This window comes from Podarcis cretensis, assembly GCF_951804945.1.
Source record: "Podarcis cretensis genome assembly, chromosome: 1".
Lineage (NCBI taxonomy): Eukaryota > Metazoa > Chordata > Lepidosauria > Squamata > Lacertidae > Podarcis > Podarcis cretensis.
Genome location: NC_137170.1, coordinates 16,376,130 through 16,395,299, shown reverse-complemented (window position 1 = coordinate 16,395,299; position 19,170 = coordinate 16,376,130).

Below are 19,170 nucleotides of genomic sequence, written 5' to 3'. Positions count from 1 at the left end.
TCAGCCAAGTCTTCCCTCTGGCAGCAGCAGCGGTTTCTGGATTTTCATGTAGCGATGGGAACCTACCTTGTAGGTAGCCATGCTTTCGTTGCTAGATTTTGCTTGCAAAAGATGAAGCCAGGTGGTTTGCCTGCAGTTAGCAGCACAACATGTTTTCAGTTGTGGGTGCCACAATTTAAGAAGGTCATTCACAAGCTGGCAGGTGTGCAGAGGAGGGCAACCAAGATGATCAAGGGTCTGGAAAACAAGCACTATGAGGAATGGTCATGGAGGGAGCTGGGTATGTCCAGCCTGGTAACGAGGGCACCGAGAGGAAATACGACAGCCATCTTCAGATATCTAAAGGACTGTCACAAGGAGAATGGAGCAAGTTTGTTTTCTCCTGCTCTGGAGGAGAGGCCGTGCACCAGTGGATTCAAGTTACAAGAAAGGAGATTCTGACTAACATCAGGAATAACCTTCTGGTGGTAAAAACTGATTGGCGGAGGAACAGACTCCCTTGCAAGGTTTTGGACTCTCCTTCCTTGGAGATTTTTTAGATGGATGGTCATTTGTCATGGATGCTTTAGCTGAGATTCCTGCATTGCAGGCACTAGATGACCCTCAGGTGCCTTCTAAGTCTGCAGTCCTATGGTTCTATGATTCTATGAACATCTGGTGGGCCAAAGATCCCCCACCCATCCTCTAGTCCTTTATGATCCTTCTCCCCCCTTCTCCTTTGCAACTCCAATGTCAGAGGTGCAAAGGAAAATGGGGAAGGACTGGAAGGGCTTTCAAAGCCTCTCCATGTGGCTCCTAGGTGGCTCCAAGCTCGGAGGTGCAAGAAGCTACGCAGGGCAGCTCCAAAGAGCTCTGCTGGGAGGGAGAAGCCGTTTCCAGAAATTGAAGAAGAAGAGTTTGGATTTGATATCCCGCCTTTCACTCCCTTTAAGGAGTCTCCAAGCGGCTAACATTCTCCTTTCCCTTCCTCCCCCACAACAAACACTCTGTGAGGTGAGTGGGGCTGAGAGACTTCAGAGAAGTGTGACTAGCCCAAGGTCACCCAGCAGCTGCATGTGGAGGAGCGGAGATGCGAACCTGGTTCCCCAGATTACGTGTCTATCGCTCTTAACCACTACACCACACTGGCTCTCCTTTGCATCCCCACATTGCATCCCCTTCCTTGACCAAAACACGCTTCTATGTCTTTTTGCTGTCCACCACAGCCAAGGGAGATGAAAGGTTGGCCTGGCAGCAGGAGGAGAGCAGGAAGGAGGCCAGAAGCGCCGACCAGTTGGGGAATCTTCTGTTGTAGAAACGGATTACCAGGCTGGCCTGCCACTGCTCATCGCCACCTTCCTGTGCTCCTACGGGAACTCATGCTCCTACTCAGCCATGGAAGTAGAAGCAGAAACTCAAACTCCTCAAGTTGACCAGGGAGGAGTAAGGTGGCTCGTAGCAGCACCAGGCAACCTGGGGCTTTGGATCTTGGGGACAGAAATTCTAGGACTGGCAACTGGAGGAGCTAGTAGAGTAGGGCAGCTGCTAGGGATCTCCTGGAGTTTGTTTTGGGTGCTCCTGGGCCATTCATCCACTGCCTTTTGGATGGGTTTACTCTACAGCACCCCCTGTCAGTGGCTCAGTGAACTGCAGCATGACAACACCCTTACATGTTTATTATACTTAAGGCAAACTGCTTGCATCGAGCCTTGCCCACGAAGAGCTGGAGATTGAGACCTGAAACGTGAAAGTTTGTGCTTGGAAAAGCTTCCGATGCTTTCTTTTTGTGCCTCAGGACCACGATTAATCATTTTAAGCAAGAATAAATAAACTGCCCTTTACATTTTCAAAGCCTCTTATGAACATTAAATATGCAGTTCACACATCTCTGTTATCCAGAAGAAACAGCTACGGTGAAAAAACTCCTCTTCTCCCTGTGCACCGAAAATGTCACCATTCATAATAATACCCCTAATCTCTACTGGCCAGGAACTGAGAGAGACCAATTGTTGTTCAGGCTGGGCTGTTAACAAATGCGAAGGGAGGTGCCATGCATTTTCCAGAAACTGTCACCCGCTCCTCCTGTGATACATGCATGCCATTGCATGTGAATCTGGTGCTTGTTCAGACAATCCAATACCTAAGGTTGGCAGCCATTAAGCTTGTTTTAGATGGAGCACTGGTTCTCACTAAAAGGAGCTCATAGATGTGGTGGCTATGCATTACCTCCGATTTACAAAGAGAACAAAGCAATGAAATTATTTTTTAAAATTAAAAATATTAAAATTAGCAATAAGCTTAAAACATACACCAACGTTCTACCAAACCTTGTAGGCTTGTCTCAACAAATATGTTTTTAGAGGCACCGAAAAGAGTACAGTAAATTCACTTGCCTGATGTCAACAGGCAGGGAGTTTCAAAGTGTGGTGGTACCAATGCAGAACAGGCATTATAGAATCATAGAATCATAGAGTTGGAAGAGACCACAAGGGCCATCGAGTCCAACCCCCTGCCAAGCAGGAAACACCATCAGAGCACTCCTGACATATGGTTGTCAAGCCTCTGCTTAAAGACCTCCAAAGAAGGAGACTCCACCACACTCCTTGGCAGCAAATTCCACTGTCGAACAGCTCTTACTGTCAGGAAGTTCTTCCTAATGTTTAGGTGGAATCTTCTTTCTTGTAGTTTGGAACCATTGCTCCGTGTCCGCTTCTCTGGAGCAGCAGAAAACAACCTTTCTCCCTCCTCTATGTGACATCCTTTTATATATTTGAACATGGCTATCATATCACCCCTTAACCTCCTCTTCTCCAGGCTAAACATGCCCAGCTCCCTTAGCTGTTCCTCATAAGGGATGTTGGCACCTGTAACAATGCCAAAGCTCCTCTTGTGAGCATCGTTGAGAGGGGCAGAGAGTACACAATACTGATGTCCATCCCTCATTTTAACTCCTGAACTGCTGACATCAGAGGCCGTAGCAGCCAGCAGGGTGGGGAAGGGCAGAGCAGTATTGCTCACTGAGCATTGTTGCTGTTTCCTGAGAGGGAGAGGGACCAGGGAGACAGGCGAGGCACAGGGAGCTCAGCACGGTGCAAGCATGGTGGCAGGAAGCATGGTTCCACTGCCGTGCCTTCACCGAGCACAGCAGCTTCCTGCACCTCGCACCCCCTTCTCTCAGGAACCAGCAGCAACACTTGGTGCTTGGAAGGCAGATGAGCCCCACCAATCACTACAGATCAGTGATTGCCCTTCAGATGTTTTGAACTACAGCTTCCATCAGCTTCACTCAGCCATGATCAGGGATAATGGATGTTGTAGTCTAAAACATCGGGAGTATATCATACAGGTTGACATAATCCAGAAAGCAGGGCCCTTCCCCCAAATGCGACACTTGTGCTAGAGATTTATAAGATTATAATTTACTAGTTCTGGTAGTGTCTGTGACTCCCAGCTTGTGTGCTCCAGCACTTGAAGTGGGAGAGTGTACAGTTCCGTTCCATCCCCCATAGTGCATGAAAACCTATATTTGGGCCCCTGGAGAGTTGCTGGACCAGGGATGGAGATTTTCAAGGCTTGGGGGCCAGATAAGGCCCTCTAGGTGTCTCTCATTGGCCCTCAGGACTCTCACCAGCCTGGCTCTCACTTGCTGTCCTGTTTTTTACTTTTTGAAATATGACAGCCCTACTCACCACCCCTTCTTTTGCAACCTCCTTGGGTGTTTTTTCCTATGTGTAAAGTGTCATTGAACTCTAATAATGGCTTTTGCTTGACTGGGTGGAAGTCCCTGTGTGTACAAGAAGAGCCTAGGCTGCTATGGAAAGTTAAAATGTGTGTTCTGCCCATGTGGCCCCTGGATGATCGTCCGGAAGAGAAGGTGGCCCTCGGCCTGCAAAAAGTTCCCCACCCTTGAGGTAGATAGTACTTAGATTAGCTGGGCAAGCAGCGTGCCCTGGTATAATGCATCACCATGTACTCTGGAACAAAATATTTGTTTTAAATGCCAAAGAAGGCAACGCGATCTTTCGCCTGTGCAATCTGCCTCCACAACCGGCATCTGTTATTTTCTCAGGAGGCATTTATCTGCGAAGAGCACAACCTGAGTTGAAGGTAGCGCAAGAAGTACCATTTATGGATTTAAGTTGAATTGCTTAATGAGTTGGTTGGAAACCTGTCTCTCTCGGTTGTGCAGCTCAGTATTGCACCAAGGATTCCTACGAATGCTTCCCCCCCCCCCAATCCACTTCACTTCCCCCCCAAGAGTACTTGGAGATTGCAAACCGCCACGTTATCGCTGCGGGGCTGGAGGTGAATTAGTAAAATGTGCTGCAGAACTCCCTCAACCTTGCAGCAGAGGTTGCCTTCTGCATGCGTTCTTGTGCTGTTCTGATTCAGCTCTTTCCCCTCTTATAGATCTGGACTTGGCAGCAATGAGGTGTGATTAGAATATACAGAGCTGCTTTCACACACACAAAAAGTCACCGCTTGGAGTGATTTCCTCTCCCTTTAAAGCTGCTGTTGAATGAAATTGATGCACAATATTCTTCCACGCTACGGTTGTTCTCAGCCTTCGAAGCCATGCTAAGAATGACGAGCGGCTTCCCGAAAGCCTTTCGATATTAGCAGCACCTCCTGGGAGCAGTGCATATGTTGTTGTTTTCTACTTATCGTAGATGCTTGTTTTTATTTTATTTCCCTCATTCTGGAAAGCTAGGCTCCGGCTAATGCTATAGCAACTGAGGCAGAGGTAGCGGGCAGCGAGTAGGAAATCCATTTCTGTCTTTGAGGCTTACCATATTGTCGGGAGAAAGATGGCTCCGCGGCGTTCTCTATTTGACATCTATTTATATTGTTTGCACACAAGGATAAGCAACCTTCTGTTTCGCCCTGCAGCAGCAAGTGTTGCATGCAGAAACGAAAAGTCAACGTCTAATCCTCCGGAATGAAGGGAAGTGCAGCTAACAGTACTCAAACCAACTCGTGCATGTTTGTTCTGGAAGTACTGTAGCAGTTAATTATATATTGCTGGTATATACTGCATCTTCTCCCCATCATGCTGAAAACGTCCGTGGTGCTACTACTCATCCAAGCTGGAAATGTAGGGAAGTTTCCTTCTACTGAGTCACATCACTGTCACAGCTGGCTCTGTATTGCCTCCACCGACTGGCAACTGTTCTCCAGGATCCAGGAAGGGGAGATTCCTAGCTTTAGCTGGAGATGCCAGGGATCAAAACTGGGACCTTCTGCATGACAAGCAGATGCTTTTAACACCGAGCTATCGCCCTTCCCGAGGGACGCAGGTGGCGCTGTGGGTTAAACCACAGAGCCTAGGACTTGCCGATCAGAAGGTTGGCGGTTCGAATCCCCGCGAAGGGGTGAGCTCCCGTTGCTTGGTCCCTGCTCCTGCCAACCTAGCAGTTCGAAAGCACGTCAAAGTGCAAGTAGATAAATAGGTACCACTCCAGTGGGAAGGTAAACGGCATTTCCGTGCGCTGCTCTGGTTCGCCAGAAGCAGCTTAGTCATGCTGGCCACATGACCCGGAAGCTGTATGCCAGCTCCCTCGGCCAATAAAGCGAGATGGGCGTCGCAACCCCAGAGTCGGCCAAGACTGGACCTAATGGTCAGGGGTCCCTTTACCCTTTACCTATCGCCCTTCCCAATTGTGTAGCTAACCGAGTTAGTTCTGGGAAGATGCCTTCAACTCATGATAGGAAGCCCCTTTCAGGAATCAACATGAGCATTGTACCACCTTGGGGCTGCATCCATGTTCATCCCTGAAAAGGACTTCATTGCTGTTGTTGGCATCCGTCTGTCTCAAGAGACAGTGGAGTGCACCTCCGGGGGTGAAGCCAAACTGCTGCATGAACAGCACCAAAGTGGCCTCCCCAGGGTGTGCTGGGCCAGGGGGTAACCCGAGCAACGTGGTCCAGGTCCGGTCCCGAACCCAAGGCTTAGCGAGGAGTCAGTCCGACAGGGCCAAGGCAGGACACGAGGCAGGGAACCAGGCAAGGTCAGGCACAGGATCACAGGCAGGTTCTGGCAAACAGCAACGTTGCTCCCACAACCTGGGGCGGGGTCCGACAGCCTTTTCTCTCTGTCAGGGTAATGGTCGGTCCTGATCCCCCAGTGACTCACCTCCCTGTCTCGTCTGAAGGCAAGCACTCCTCCTGCAAGTACTCAGGTCTCTCCTTCTCTCAGACCTCAGTCTCTGCAGCTCGGGAGACGTCGGTGGGTTACTAGACCCAGAGGCCGCCTCAGCCTCTCCCGACCAAACTGGTAGTGGAGCAGCTGTAAGTGATTGCCCAGCTGGAGGTAATCCCCGCATCTGGAGCCAAGGCAGGCTCAGGCCCCTGACTCGGCCCAGCTGGTGCTTGTTGCAGGGGAACCTGTGCAGAGTCCGAGTCCGAGCCCCAGGCCATCACACCGGGCACAAGCCTGGGTAGTGTATAGGGAGGTTCTGGGCTTCCTAGATGACAAGACTCTCAGTCTCGCTGAGGTGGTTCAAAGGAAAGCAGAGCAATACATTTGGCACCAGCTTGGCTGCAGGAGTTGCCAGAAGGAGGTGTACGACGCACCATTCAACCACCCTGGGGACTCCACTCCAGATTTGTCTAGGCAGCGGAGGTTTAGGATCAGTGTTTTCCTTCTCCTAGATGTGCTACCATACCTGGTTAACATAGTGGGGTAGGAAAACTTGGGGGCGGGGGATTCCATCTGCACAATAGTACATGGGTAGATGAGTCTAAGAAGCCCGGGACACAAATTGTCACAGCCCTCTAGCAGCTCTAGGGGCTCATTTACCAGAAGTAATGTATTTAGTGTTAACTCTGGAAGGGTATACTTCAGACTGACCCAACTAAGCTTCCTGGTGTATATTTTGTCCCACCGGCCCCTCACTTCCCTCTACAGCAGGTGCAGAAACCACCTTCTTGACCATTATTGGCATCACAATTGGTCGCTTCTGCTGAACCTGCCAGAGTCTGCCTTTGGATGCAGTGGAGGCCCCTAACTCCCTGCGAGTTTGAGACTGATTGGCTACCCTCACCTTGTTTAGCTGGCCAGTTGAAGCCATTTCCTGGAATGTGGCTGCTGTGCCATGGAGACAGCTTCCAGGAGCCACCACTCTGAGGTCTACAGATGAAGGGTGGAGTACAAATTTAATGAATGAATGAATAATGTATTTGTTGTCTTGGTGTTTTTAACTGATTTTAGTTATTTATTCTTTTAATTAATTATTATACCCCTACTTTGTTGGCTAGAGGGAGCAGGCCTTTATTATGGTACTCAGCAGAATGGACCACTGCTGGCACCCACAGCAATGCACGAATACCTGCTATACAAAGATTATATATATTGTCAGAGCTGCCTCTAGGTCCCAGCTCACAGAGGACCAACGCTAGGCTGTAGTTATGTACAAAAGTCTTTATTGAGGTTCAGTTTCCATTTTAAAGCTGCAGCGCGCAGCTCTACGTCTCAACCCTAGACCGGCGAAGTCCCGTCTGAGTCTCCGCCCCTTCCACACCAGTTTAAGACTCTCGCTTTGCTCCACCTCTTCCTAAGTTCCTTTCTCCTCTGGGCCCTCCTGCCCGCTAGGGTTTCATCCTTTCTGGACTCCTCTGACGCTGACCCTGATGATTCTTCCCCCTCCTTCCGGCGGGCTTTAGGACCTGGTTCCCTATCCGGGCTACCTTCTGTGCCGCTCGCCTGTACATTTGAACTTGGCGCGCGCGCCCAGCCTGCAACTTTCCTCTTGACCGTTCCCTCGCTCTCCGATGGAGGCGTGGCCACCCCTGACTCATCTTCTCTCGCTGGTGGTGAATATGTGGGCTCTGATACCTGGGACTCCTCCCCCCCACTACGCTCTGGTGGGGAAGCTGGTCCTGATTTCCAACTGCTGCTCTGGGAGTCCCCGCTGGCCCCTTGTTTCTGGGGTGTCCCCCTTGGGTCCCCCCTTGCCCTGCCCATCGGCGCCCCCTTCTGTGAATCTTCCGATTCGCTGGAGAGGCTCACGGAATCTATCGGGCTGCTGTAATCCTCTCCTACGCTGCCCTCGGATTGCTCCCCCTCGCTCTCCATCTCCTCCCCTCCCTGCGCTTCCGCTGAGTCCCTGACATATATATATATATATATATATATATATATATATATATTCCTTGCCCTCTCCATGTTGCGTCTGGCCCTGCTGCTTGCGAGTTGCCCTCCTGAAGGCTGCTCAGAAGAAAACACACCCCGTAGGACGAAAAAGGTTCCCCATCTCTGAGTTACAGAAAAGGAACGTTTTGACGCCATGCAGTTTCTGGAAATAAGAACGAAGGATTCCGAGTTTATCAGTGTTGCTCTGGGAACATAATCAGGTAATTAGGCAGCTCAGCATCTAGGGATTAATTCAGATGGGAGGCTTTCACGACTATCCCTACTGCTTAGTCAATCGATTAATTGATTACATTTCAATAGCAGTTAGGCATCTTATGCTGATTCCCATTTCTGGCTTCTCCTACAAGCAGATGGTCCATTGTTGCCTTGCTAGCTTGCCCTTCAGTCCGACGGTGCTGTTAACTGAATGACAGGCTGGTTCATCTCAAAAGCTTCACACATCACACATCAGTGGCTTAAAATGCAGCGAGGTCATTTCTTTCTGCTGCGTTTCGAGTTCTTTTTGTGTGTTGCTGTACACACCAGAGAGTGGGGTGGGGATGCCTCCCCCCCAATTTCTTTCCCCATGAAGCAACTTACGTTTTCGAGTTGGATAGAAGTTGGTTGAATGAGAAACGCATCACAGAACAGTATGTGATGGCCTGGGATTTGGACTTGGCTGCTGAACCTGAGGGATCCCAGCCTGCACAGGAGTCCCCGCCTCCAGAACCAGCTGAGCCAGGGCTGGGGCCTGAGCCTGAAGGGTCCTCACCTGTGCTGGATCCTCAGGTGCAGGCACCAGCTGAGTCTGCTCTGGCTCCTGAGATGATGGAGGACCCATTGCCTGCAGGTGCCCCGTCAGAGGAAGCTGAGGTTGCCTTTGGGTCCGGTAACCCTCCAGCCTCTCCTGAGCTGCAGAGGCTCAGGACAGAGAGGCGGAGGGAACTAAGTTCCCGCAGGGGGAGTGCTCGCTTCCAGGCTAGGAGAGGCGAGTCACCAGAGGATAGGGGCCGCCCTATGCCTCAGGGCAGATAAAAGCCGGCCACCCCAGTCCCAAATTGTGGGAGCAACATTGTTGGTTGCTAGTTCCTGCCTGGACCCTGTCCTGCTTACCTGAGCTCCTCACCTGCCCTGGCCTTGCTTGCATGCCTGTACCTGACTTCACCCGACTCCCTGCCCTGCACCCAGCTTCAGCTTCTACGGACTGCCTCCATGTTGCACCTTTGACCACGGACCGGACTTGGACCTTGCCTCTTGGGTAACCCATGGGACCAGCACACTGTATTTCTCACGAAGCTACAGGACACACATCCTTGTTCGCAACCCCAGTCCCTGAGAGCCTCCAGGGGTTCGGCTTCCTTGGAATGAAGGTCAGTGGAGACTGGTGTCTTTAGGATATATGGTTTCATTTACTGTCATGGACTGGTTGGATGCAGAGGAATGGCGGGAGGAACCAACTGGGGAACCACCAAGGGTTCAGAGCCAGGGGACTGGTGGTGGGGTCACAATGAGTAGTCATGGGGAGAAGAGGAGGAAGGCAAGGAGAGAAGCCCAGAATCAAAGTCAGAATCAGAAGTTGGGGAGGAGGGGGCCCAAAAGGCAGAGATGAGTCAGGCTGGTGAAGAAGCCACGGTGTCTCCCCCTCCTGCTGAGACCAGCTCCTCTCCCCCTGGTTTCCCAGAACCAGAAAAGGTATGAAAAGCGTGTAGCAGAGACATACACATCCATGGAGCCTCAGATTGCTTGGGAAGGACCTGGGAGAAGAGACTTAGGTGGCTGTGGGAAGGTGGCGACCTTCAGTCCCTGGAGAGCCAGTGTGGTATAGTGGTTAAGAGCGGTAGAGTCGTATTCTGGTGAACCGGGTTTGCTTCCCCGCTCCTCCACATGCAGCTGCTGGGTGACCTTGGGCTAGTCACACTTCTTTGAAGTCTCATCCCCACTCACCTCACAGAGTGTTTGTTGTGGGGGAAGAAGGGAAAGGAGGATGTTAGCCGCTTGGAGACTCCTTCGGGTAGTGATAAGGCGGGATATCAAATCCAAACGCCTCCTCTTCTTCTTTCCTACAGCTACCTCAAAAGGGCAATATCTACCAGGGTGTTGTGCTCACTAGGCCTGGCCTCCCAAGCAGACCCCGCTTCCTTAAACAAAGAGTGAATTTCACTGATTCTGTGTGGTTGATTGCTGACCGGCTCTCCTGACACCCACTCCTAGCACTGCCTTAGAGAATGAAAATATTTTTTTAAAACTGCACATGTCCTCCTTAGATATTTTAAAACCTGAGAAAAACAAAGAAGTCAAAATGGCGGATGCTTTCTCCTCTGGACTGTTCTTTTTTAAAAAAATGACACACAGAGATGGAAACTGAAAACAGAAGAATGGTTCTCCTTCTGGAATCTTCTGCCTGAACCAGCTGCTTCCCATTGCTTTAGAGGAGAGATGAAAAGACTTGCCCCACCAGGCTTTGTGGCACTCCAACTCCCACCATCCCTGACCATAGACTACGCTTGTGGGGGCTGATGGGAGTTGAAGTCCAAGAATATCTGGAGGGCCACCCCATCTCTCCTTCACAATAATGCTGGGCTTGCGGATCCCCTCAGAATAAGGCAAGGTCTTTAGAATTGTTGCGTAGTATCTACATTTGGTGCTCTTTTATGCAATTTGTGTTTATTTTTTAACTCGCTACCTCGCCGTTGTTTTAATATGGTTTGGCATTTAGCTTTGATGGTTGTTGTTTTTAAAGAAGAGAATGCAAATTGCCTTTGTTTGATAATGTTATTGATTGAATGCTCCCAAATGAATCTGCCTGCCTCCCAGCTCATTAAAGCTTGGGCTGCGTTCTTCTTCTTCTTCTTTTTGCTATTGTATTTTCACTGTGGGCTGGTTCCCCTAAACAGCTTTATTTAAAGGAGCACTGCTGTTGTGTTAGTGCACTGTGAATATCGCTTTTATCAGAGGTGGAGGAAGGCAGGGGATGAAAATGTTAATAAAACATAACCTGATGCATTTAAAAGGACTTTGCAAAAACAAGACTTGCTCAAATTACAGAGAATCGCATTTTCAAAGCCCCCTTTCATTGCATTTCATTCATTTATCCAACTTGCATCCCATGTCCCTGAGATCAGCCATTTGGGATAAGGTTGCCACATTTTGGATCCACCTTTGCCCAGTCTTATAAAAGAAAAAGAAAAACTTTTAAAGGTATTTGAGGCATTTTCATACTGCTTAATTATTCACATTTCTAAGGCGTGTACATAAAAACAACTGACAGAATATGAGACAGCAAAACAATAAAAAAGATATCATAAGGTCAAATTCTACCTTTAAATACCTGCTGGAACAAGAAAGTCACAGGCCATACATTTAAAGCACTATGATACCACATTAAACGATCATGGTTTCTCCCAAAGAGAACTGGGCAGGAGCTGTAGAGTTGTTAGAAGACCCCTATTCCCCTCACAGACCTGCAATTCTGTGTGAAGAGAGATTTTCATCACTCCAGCAGCCTTATTCCCAAGCCTTCTTCCTGCGTCCTTTGCCAGAGGTTCAGAGTTTTGTTGTTCCTGTGGAATGAAGGGCTTCAATCTGATCCTGAATGTCGCTTTTGGCTCTGACCGTGGCTGTGTACACAACATCCATTTAAAGGAACTCTGAAGCACATGACTTGCAGCAAAGGATCCTGGGAACTGTTCCTCAGTCGTTTTTACTGTGTTCGAATTATGGTACTCATGAGAATTATCGCAATCGTTTTGCATATTATGAGTTTATCTTTTTACAGTACCATTTTTGGGGGATAAACTGCCCTATGACCATCCCCCTCAAAGGGCAGTAACTCTCTAATGGTATGAAACTGTGCGGTATAAGATAATCAACAGATAAAGTACAGCAAGACTAATTGGAAGTCATTTTTAATTTCTTGTTTTACAAGTTTTACAATCGTTCACATCATTGGGAGTACAAATGATGTTAGTTATAATAATTGTGTTGTTTCATGTATTGCTATTGTCTGTTTGTCAATTTATAGTTTGTTTATTTATTTGATTGTATGATTGTTGGTTTGTTTGTTTGCTTTCCTGGCATAAATGTATCTATTTTAAAACAATATATATATATATCAACATACATAATCAATATATCTATTTATCTATCTATATATATAGATATATATCTACTCTCTAATGGATAAATACATCTATATATATATTGGGAAGGTTTCCTGCAAATATGTGTATATGAGGCAAAATGGCACACAAAAATGGGCATATCTGGAGAAATGTTCACAATAAAAAAAACCAGTTTTCTAACACCCTTAGTCACCATACATCTAACTGAGGAGTCTTGGCTGTTACCCTCTTCTGAATCCCTTGGTCACATTATGCCAAACAAGCACATCTATTTTTTCCCATCAGACAGTGGAGGCCATGGATATTTGTTTATTTTTAAGCAGACTCCGAGGCACCCAGGCGCTGTGGCTTGTGGTTTCTATACATCTCATAAACACACACACATCCTTGTGTGTGTGTTCTTGAAATCATGTCAGCCTCCACCATTGAAAACAATGCCTATAAAATCAAGAATAAATGCTGACCAATAATTATTTTTTTAAAAAAGAGCAGTGAAATTCAGCAACAATTTGAAGGACCCGTTTTGAGAGCAGTATTTGCTAGAAGTCCTCCTGAAGTGTCTGGGTTATTGTAGATGATGTGTCGCGCTAAGATAAATTCCGCTCCCTTAGTATAGTGGATATGCCTTTCCTGAAATAGATGTAAATCATTATTTTTGGACTGCCCAGTCTGGTGCCACTTATCCAATTAATTTCATCTTTTGGCCAGGCCAGCTTCCTATTCATGGAACAGTGTATAAATACTACACTTGGAATAAAATGGGGGCACATCACTGCACTGCAGCTGAGAGTGACATATCTGAAGCTGTCAGGGTGTTGACTCCCACCTTTGCAATGCTGTTTTAATTCTGTGCGAGACAATTTAGCCAGAAAATGCCCTGGGTGATTTGATCATTCAAATATTTATCGCTTTTAATGCAAAGGCGATTCTGCAGCTTTTAAAGGCACCCTAAAAGCTTCCAGTTGTCTTTAGCTGCCTCTAGGTATTTTGTTTGCTTGTTTAACTTTCAGTACAATTTCAATCATCATTTTATTTCTCTCCCGCCTTTCCACAAAAAAAGAATTTTGCTGAAGGCTGCTTGCAACGAAGGATAAAGGAATATATCTTGATACCAACCATCGCAAGAGCTCCTGCATGATAACGAAATGAAACGACGTATGGTGGTACCTCGGTTTTCGGACTGTTATGTAGTGAGTTGAATAGGATCCAAAAGGCAGCAGTCTGATTGGTCCTAGAACTGTGAGCTGAATAAAGAGTATGAAATCCACACTCGACTCCGAGTATATTTCAAGGACGTAATCCGTTCCGGAAGACCGTTCGAGTTCCGCAACGTTCAAAAACTGAAAACAGAAAACTCAGTACAGAAAACTCAATACGGAAGCTGCGTGGCGTGTTCGACTTCCAAGGTGTGTTCGAAAACCGAAGCATTTACTTCCGGGTTTAATGGCGTTCGAAAACCGAAATGTTCGATAGCGGAGACATTTGAAAACCGAGGCACCACTGCAAATAACAAATACATATAGCGACATGCAGGAAACCCCCCCCCCCCCCAATGTTTCAGTACTATAAATATAACAACAACATTAAACAACATGGCACTTCCTGGCAATAGCAAACAAATACAGTGGTGCCTCGCAAGACGAAATTAATCCGTTCCGTGAGGCTCTTCGTATAGCGGTTTTTTCGTCTTGCGAAGCAAGCCCATTGACAGCTTAGCGGATTAGCGCTATTAGCGGTTTAGCGGCTTTTAGCGATCAGCTGTTAAGCGGCTTATCAGCGGATCAGCTGATAAGCGGCTTAGCGGCTTAGGAAAAGGGGGGAAAAAGGGAAAAAAACCCACAGGAACTCGCAAGACATTTTCGTCTTGCGAAGCAAGCCCATAGGGAAATTCGTTTTGCGAAGCGCCTCCAAAACGGAAAACCCTTTCGTCTAGCGGGTTTTCCGTCCTGCGAGGCGTTAGTCTTGCGGGGCACCACTGTAACAAGGGAGTTGGACAGTTTCATCTTAGTTCCAGCAACATCCCTGCAACAATGCTGTTAGTATTCTCTCTCCTGCTGCAATTTCAAGGCTTCTAACAACACACCTCTTCTGATGTTGCTGTTTAATGCAACCTTTCCCATTTTCCACTTTCAGTGAATACATTTTCTTGTAAGCAACTTTATTGTTTGGCTATTACAGTGGTACCTCGGGTTACAAACACCTCGGTTTACAAACACTTTGGATTACAGAATCCGCTAACCCAGAAGTAGTACCTCGGGGTAAAAACTTTACCTCAGGATGAGAAAAGAAATAGCGCACCAGCGGCACGGCGACAGCAGGAGGCCCCATTAGCTAAAGTGGTACCTCAGATTAAGAACGGTTTCAGGTTAAGAACGGACCTCCGGAACGAATTAAGTTCATAAACAGAGGTACCACTGTATTATTTATTTATTTCATTTACGAATCCCGCCCTGTGAGACACCTCAAAGCAATTTGCAATACAGCAGTTTACAACACGCACACACAAACAAACATACATGTGCACCACATATTATTCCATACCCATCACTTGTCCCGGGACATCCAATTTTTCTGTGCAAGAGCATGGAACCCAAAAACGTGTGGTTTTGAGCACCACAATCTCACATGATCTCACACCGTAAACTCACCCCAAAAGATGCACTTTTTGTGGGGCAGCGATCTCTCGTGGCGCCCCAAAATACGCGTTTTCGGGCACTGTGAGATCACTGTGCTTTGGGGGGGGGGGCCACGAGTTCACCCATGTCATGTGACTCACATGGGAGTGTGCCCTAGAAAATGAGCGTCCAGGTTTTTCGCCTTGGCGTGTTGGAGTGTATGTTATTCTTATTATTACAATAATTATTTATACCCTTGCCCTGTTCCCTGACATCAAGTCAAGGCAGCTTACATATAAGATAGGAAAAGCTAAAAGCGTTTGGGAGGGAAGCAATGATTAAAAAGAAATTAAACAGTATAGAATTAAGAGAATATATATAATAACTATTAGAAACATAAAGATACTTACAGTAAAAACAGCATGGCACCAGCCCTTTCATTAAAAGCAGTCAGCTCCCAACAGCCTGTTTAAATAAGAGGCATTGAACCTGCCGGTGGAAGGACAAACATGAACACATGTATGATGAATCAATTCAAATCATGCAGATATCAGATGGGATAAAAGTCTCCACTTAGAAACCTTGTTGAAAGAAGAATGTTTTCAGCAGGTGCCAAAAGGCCAATAGAGAATATGCCTGCATGATATATAACAGGAGTTACAAAGTGCAGTAATAATAATAATATTTACACCCCGCCCATTTGGCTGGGTTTCCCCAGCCACTCTAGCGGCTTCCAGCAGAATATAAAAACAGAATAAAACATCAAATATTAAAAACTTCCCTAAACAGGGCTGCCTTCAGATGTCTTCTAAAAATCAGATAGTTGTTTATTTCCTTGATATCTGATGGGAGGCCGTTCCACAGGGCGGGCGCCACTACCGAGAAGGCCCTCTGCCTGGTTCCCTGTAACCTCACTTCTCACAGAGAAGGAACCGCCAGAAGGCCCTCAGAGCTGGACCTCAGTGTCTGGGCTAAATGGTGGGGATAGATGCGCTCCTTCAGGTATACTGGGCGGAGGCCATTTAGGGCTTTAAAGGTCAGCACCAACACTTTGAATTTGTGCTTGGAAATGTACTGGGACCCAGTGAAGATCCTTTAGGACCGATGTGGCCATTCCCAGTCCACTGCCACACTATAGGGTTTATTCTGACATCATGTGGAATGGTCCTCCCAATAGTATGTATGTATGTATGTATGTATGTATGTATGTATGTCAAGATCAAACCTATCCATTCTTAAGGAAACCAGCCCTGAGTGCTCACTGGAAGGACAGATCCTGAAGCTGAGGCTCCAATACTTTGGCCACCTCATGAGAAGAGAAGACTCCCTGGAAAAGACCCTGATGTTGGGAAAGATGGAGGGCACAAGGAGAAGGGGACGACAGAGGACGAGATGGTTGGACAGTGTTCTCGAAGCTACAAACATGAGTCTGACCAAACTGCGGGAGGCAGTGGAAGACAGGAGGGCCTGGCGTGCTCTGGTCCATGGGCTCACGAAGAGTCGGACATGACTAAACAACAACAACAAATGTATGTATGTATGTATGAATGTAATAAAAAATTATACACCCCTTGATTGTGAAAGAAAGAAAGAAAAAGTATCCCTTCAAAGCGGTTTACAAAAGGTAAAACAGTAAAACTGAGAGAGAGAAAATCACAACCCTACTTTAAAACATACAAAAGTTAAAATCCTGAAGCAGATTAAAATCTCTTCCACTTTCTAAGCATCTGGTTAGGCTTGTCTACACAGGTGCTAAAAAGAGGACTGTGTAGGCACCTGCTTGATCTCAACACTAAATGATTGCATTCTTACAAATGCCGAGCGGGTATTATGGGGCACTAATTGCATTAATGCCAATTCTGCCAATCGAATTGTGGGGTAAGGTGATTTTGTAGGAGCACCAGCTGCAGTTTCTTGGGTACCCTTAAGTCCATGGCGGCGATTCAACCTGGAGTTTGCCAGAGGATGGGCGAGGGTGGTCCGGCTCCCCCACTCCAGAAACAGCTGTAGCTGCCAAACCAGCTGAAGCCGGTAAAAGGCACTCCTAACCCCTGAGGTCACCTGGGCCAAAGCAACAGAGGTGGATTCCAGAATCCACTCCCAGACTATGAAGGGACTTATTTCAAGGGGAGCACCCCCCACCCAAGGCAAGCACTAGATCAGTTATCCGACCAATAAAACACACTTCTCCAGTCAAAGCTTTGAATGTTTCCTGTTTCATCTATTTTATTAATTAAGAATAAAGAGTATCAATCTATTGCACGAGTTCTCCCGTGATTTCTCTATTTTGCAACCTCTCTGGAGGTTCACTAAGCAGCTCCCTGCTCATAGAACGGTGTATAAATGCTAAGAATAAAAATCAGAGTACGTCCCTGGGCTGCAGCTTAACGTAACGCATCTTAAGCTGGCAGGGTGTTGTTTACCATCTTTGCGGTTGCTAATCATCTCCTTCCTCGCACACTGCAATGCACGCCCGCTTATTTATTTATTATAATTTTGCAGAGTCTGGTGTGTATTATGAGGCCTGTCAAATAACTTTCTTCCTTTCACCCTACATGATTAACATTGTGTGTGTGTGTGTGTGTGTGTGTGTGTACACAAACACACACACACACAAAACACTAATACCATCAAATCATGCTTGAATCGTCACAGAATACAAGAGGGCAGGCCCTGCCCCAAAGAGCTTGTTGCAATTGTTTCAGTTACGTACATATCCTTAAGAATGGACCTAGCCTTCATTGCAGTCCCCAGCTGCTGTTGGACTACAACTCCCATCATACCCTGAGCATTGGTCATGATGGTTGAGGCTGATGGAAGCTGGAGTCCTGCAATTGCTGGAGGGCCACAGCTTCCTTAGCTCTGGTCTAGGCATTGAAGTACACTGGTAACCTAGCCTGCCCTCAGCCATCCAGTGGACCTTTGTGGACAGAAAGGATTGTGAGGGCTTCCAGTTTCCTGAGCTTTTGGTGTGATCTTGTGTGTATTCTGGGTTTGTCCTTTGCTCCCGGCATCTGACCTTGGTCTGGATTGCTTCCTGGCCATGATTCCTGTTTTACCCTCATCTCCAATGCCTGTTTGGTTTCTTTGGTCTGACTGAAGATTCCTGGCTTATTTTAGACTGCTGCCTTTGGTTCAGCCCTGACAATGACCCTTCCTGAGAAGTGGATGTGCCTGGTCCATTTCCAAATTGCTTTTTGTTGTTGTTACTGGCCGGCCACCAACAATCATCCAGTTGAATCCCTAGTGCAGGGTAGCCAATGTTATAGACTATAGTTCCAATCATCCCTGTCCATTGGCAGGTTGACCGGTGATGATGGGGGTTGTAGTCTAAAATATCTGAAAGTCGCCAGGTTGGCTACTCCCACCCTAATGAATCATTGGTACAGAGAGTTACCTCAGATGGCAGGCATGATGACTTCAGGGGACCCCTTTCTGGAGGCTATGATCCTTCTTGATATTCCAGAAAACCAGACAAAGCAGGACAAGAATTTAAGCTATAATCTAACTGAGCACCAAGTGTCCTGTAAAAACTGGGATGTCCTGTTTTTTCTCATGAGAGAGCAGTGGGTGCTGTGATCTCACACAAATTTATGCAGTGATTTCTTCCCCAAAAAGCACTTTTTTGGGGGGGGTCCTGTGATCTCATGTGGCACCCCAAAATGCATGCTTTAGGGCGCTGTGTCTGAAAAAGTAATTTTTCCAGGGGGAAATTATGCCCCCAAATTGCACAAGATCACAGCATCCAAAATGGCCGCCATTCTCTCACAAGAAGAAACGGGAAGACGGCATCCTGGAAGATTGTGTCCTGAATTTTGCCATCAAGGTGTTTGGAGGATATGGTGAGAGCCCATTTGAAGTCCTGCTCTGTGACAGGAATGGCATCAAACGCAACTTATTTTTCTGTCATTGCATTTGTGAAACCCTGCCTAGCAGAACAGTAAATGGCCTAGCGCAGCCTCCTAGAGTCCTGTCAGGGGGGAAATTGGGATATAAATAAACAACAACTTAAATTATGATCAAATCTAATCCTCAGTGGCTGGCTGTGGTATGTTTGTGAGGTGCTTTGTGGAGAAAATCATTCACTTCTCTTTAGATGTAATCATCACTTTAATTCAGGGCTAGGGAACCTAGCCCTCCAGGACTCTAGCCAAATGATCATATATGATGGGAATTGTAGTCCAAAGGTTCCCCAGTGTTGTATTATATAGTATTTTAATGTTGTGAACTGCCCTGAGATCTGCGGATGAAGGGCGGTATACAACAACAACAACAACAGCAAAATTATGTGCAGATCCTACAGAGGAGGTACCTAACGTCTTTC